The 3,416-nt window shown below is 46.8% G+C and overlaps 1 long non-coding RNA gene across 1 annotated transcript; it reads right to left on the bottom strand.

The window, feature by feature from the left end:
• Positions 1 to 2,311: 2,311 nt before the first annotated feature.
• LOC120976049 (uncharacterized) lies at positions 2,312 to 3,206 on the bottom strand. Its single transcript, XR_005771351.3, has 3 exons — positions 3,053 to 3,206; positions 2,845 to 2,926; positions 2,312 to 2,721 (listed from the first exon to the last, which is right to left on the bottom strand). It is a non-coding gene; the product is annotated as an uncharacterized lncRNA (long non-coding RNA).
• Positions 3,207 to 3,416: the final 210 nt, after the last annotated feature.

The following is a 3,416-nucleotide window of genomic DNA, read 5'->3' as shown; positions in this document are numbered from 1 at the left end:
ACGAAGAAAGTAACTTAGTACAATTCATTGGTGTAGTTGTATGATAGCTTGTTGGTTGATCACATGGACATTTTTACCAATAAGGCTAGATAAAACCTGTTATATCTATATTAACATGCACATATACCACCTCATCAACTTCATTATTTTTATTATCTCAATACACATGCATGAAAAATGCTATCTATACTAATTCTCTCAACGTGCACACATCACATTTTATCAATCCACTACTTTTATATCACTCAACGTTCATGAAAATTAACGCTTATATTTTATAAATATTTTACAAATATATAATAATCAAATACAATAAATCATATTCCAGCTGATTGTTTTTACTTAACATAAAATAGTTTATTTTAATACTCAATCAATAGCATTAGATCCATCATGGAATATATTTTCATATTGTGGATGTTAATATTTTTTAACATAAATTTGGTCAAACTTTACAAAGATTCACTTAAGGAAAATCTCATACATGAAGTAAAAAGGAAAAAGATGGAGTATTCATTTTTAATCTTTGGTCACATATTCAAATTCTAGACAACCAAATCTCATCCAAAACAATATTACAAGCAATTTCCGCGTGTTTCATGAGTATGGTTCACATCTTCCACTATCGTACACACTAAGTGTTTCCTCACCTTTCCTTTCGTGGCTAGGGCAAATTCACCCCTCCAGGCTTCGCTGACGAGCCCGTAGATTCTCCTCCCTCTGTCTGCCGCTCTGGCGACCAGTGAAGGGGATGTGATCCTGGTGTCTCCGCTCCGGCTAGTAGTTTAGGTTAGGTTGTTTTTGTCCTCGCAGGTGCGACGCTTGGGTGGATGGCGACGCTTCTTCTTTGAGTTTGTCTCCCGGAATTTGATCCTGCTCGAGTTCGTCCATCTAGAGATAGTCGACAGAGCTCTCGTGTAGGTTCCTTCCATCTCATTGGGGCGGTGAGGTTAGGGTTTCGCTTCGTGCATGCGCAACGGCGAGATTTGGTGTTCTGTGCTTCAGATTTATTCAATACTTCAAAGATGATGACTGCGGCTCAAAGGCACTGGTCCTTAGGGGCACGTGCACGAAGACTTCCCGAATGCCATCGAGAAGATCAAGTCAACTTCGTTAGAGGTGTCGTGGCGCATCGACGCCTCTTTCTAATGGTTGTAGTGTTTGTTCGATGATCTAGGGAGCTCGACATAGTTATTATTATGTTTGAGATGCTTTGTTCTTTTAGTGAACTTTTATGCTAAATTTGAATCCTTTCCAGAACTGTTTCCGACACAAACGAGGGATATCATCTAGTATAATCCAATAAATCACAACTTTACGAATCTATTATTTAGCTTATCCTCCCCTATCCCTTGGCGGCTAGGACAAACACTACCCGCCTTTAGGATTCTCCGTCGAGCTCGTGGACCCTGCCCGCCGCTCCGACCCGCGCGGATGGCGGTGCTTTTCTTCGAGTTTGTCTTCCGTGCTCCAATCCTCCTCGGTCTCATCTGTTTGGACGTAGTCGATGGAGCTCCATGGGGTGGTGAGGTTAGGGTTTCTCGTGGTGTGACGAGATTTGGTGTCATGTGCTTCAAATCTATTCAAGGGTGCAATGATGACGAGTGCGGCTCCAGGCCGCTGGTCCTTGGGGGCATGTGTACAAAGACTTCCAAACTGTCATTGACACCATCAAGTTGGCTACGGTAGGGGAGCGAAGACAACATCGCGCTCCGGCTACGGTGGTGGTTGTGGTCTCAAAATGTCGGTGAAATTGCGTTTGAGGTGCTTTCTACTTACTATGAATCGTAATCATTTTCGAAATAAAAACGGTCATATTCATAGGCGCAGCTAGCTCTTGCGGTTGCTGGAGCCTGGAGGGGCCTCAGACCCCGCGCCCAGAAGACGAGCACGATGCCTTTTGTCCACGCCCAGCCGCCGCTGCACATATTCTCCGTGGATCGCCACCGATTCCGCCTCCGGGCCGCCACTCCCCGCGCAACTGGAGAGGCGAGTCCTGCCACAGATTGCGCACACTGCTAGTGCTAGCCTTAACGTTAGCCTGTCTCTTCAGGTTCTTTTTTTTTCCGACAAAGGTCTCTTCAGGTTCTTGTTGGAACCATGTGCCTCTTCGCTTCCTGCAGGTTCCGCTTCACTCTGTTTGACTCGGCTCGGCGCGATTAAATTCTCTGGAAGGGGCGTGTGTTTGCGTCCGTCATGGCGCTCAGTTTTGACTTTCTACCTTACCGGTGCATCTCCTGTGAGCGGTGAACCTGATATTGATAATGCTATTTTTGTAAAATTCAGGATGTCATAGGCTCACATCATAGAAGGTGCTGAACTTCTCTTTTTCCTCATCATATTATTCGTAGACTCACATCAGATACATGCATACATACACCACCCACCCGTCGTGCCGCTGGAGAGCTGAACCGAACGGCAGGACGGGCTGGCTATTCTTTCTGCAGTTCTACTTTGGTCTAGGCCTCTAGGGGCATATGTATAGCTATAGCTGAAAGCAACAGCTCAAGGGAAGCACACATACACACGACACGCATATATAAATCGCACATGTACTACTACCAGTACGTTAGGTACGTAGCTCGGCTCGGATGGTTCGTCGGTCGGTCGGTCGGTCCGCCGTCGTCTGGACAGCGTACGTGTTTCGATCAGCTCACGAATATGATGGACGGGTCGCAGCAGCACTCGTCGACGAGGCAGCAGCAGCACAGAGCAGCCAGGCTGTTCGTACGTAGTTTTGCAGGGCATGCAAGCACGAACACAGAGCACCTCAGATTAGCACTGCCCACATAGTTTACGCAGAGGAAAGAAAAACCGTCAGGTTCTTAGCTTTCTATTACGTACCATCCTTCGAGGAAGCCCGTCTGCCGTCTCGGCGGCGGGGCGTACTGCGGCGGCGCCATCACCGGTGGTCCGTTGTAATACCCTGCATGTGCGCGCGCGTTCCAGTTTCAGTTTCATGCAAGGCGGTGAGCGTGAGCAAACAAGAAGGGAGAAAGGAAATGGAATGCAAGACACACAATCCATCATGCGTGGAACAAGTAGTAGTTACCTTGGTTGTGTGGGTACGAGTACCCGTACCTTCGATCACTCATGTTGGTCACTGGCTATATATGAAGTTATGAACCCTAGTTGCAGATGGCTGCTGCCTTACGAGGGAGAAGTGGACCGGCCGGTGTTGGGCCTGGAGAGAGTATAAATAGCGGCTGCAAACCGAAGATCAACTCGTATATTTTTGCCGTGGATTGCACTTTTAGTGGTGCTTCTAAAACATTCTGTGCGCCGCTGTCGGCACCTCATCGATCCTAGGCGGCAGCGAGGGGAAACGAATAAAGCTACTCGATCGTTATCTGATTATCTCTTTGCTTCCTTTTAATTAATTGCGCCCTTCCTTTTTGACCTTCCGTGGATTATTC

This window comes from Aegilops tauschii, chromosome 3 (assembly GCF_002575655.3).
Source record: "Aegilops tauschii subsp. strangulata cultivar AL8/78 chromosome 3, Aet v6.0, whole genome shotgun sequence".
Taxonomy (NCBI): domain Eukaryota; kingdom Viridiplantae; phylum Streptophyta; class Magnoliopsida; order Poales; family Poaceae; genus Aegilops; species Aegilops tauschii.
The sequence above is the reverse complement of the archived record's forward strand: the minus strand, read 5'-3'. Positions and strand labels throughout refer to the sequence as shown.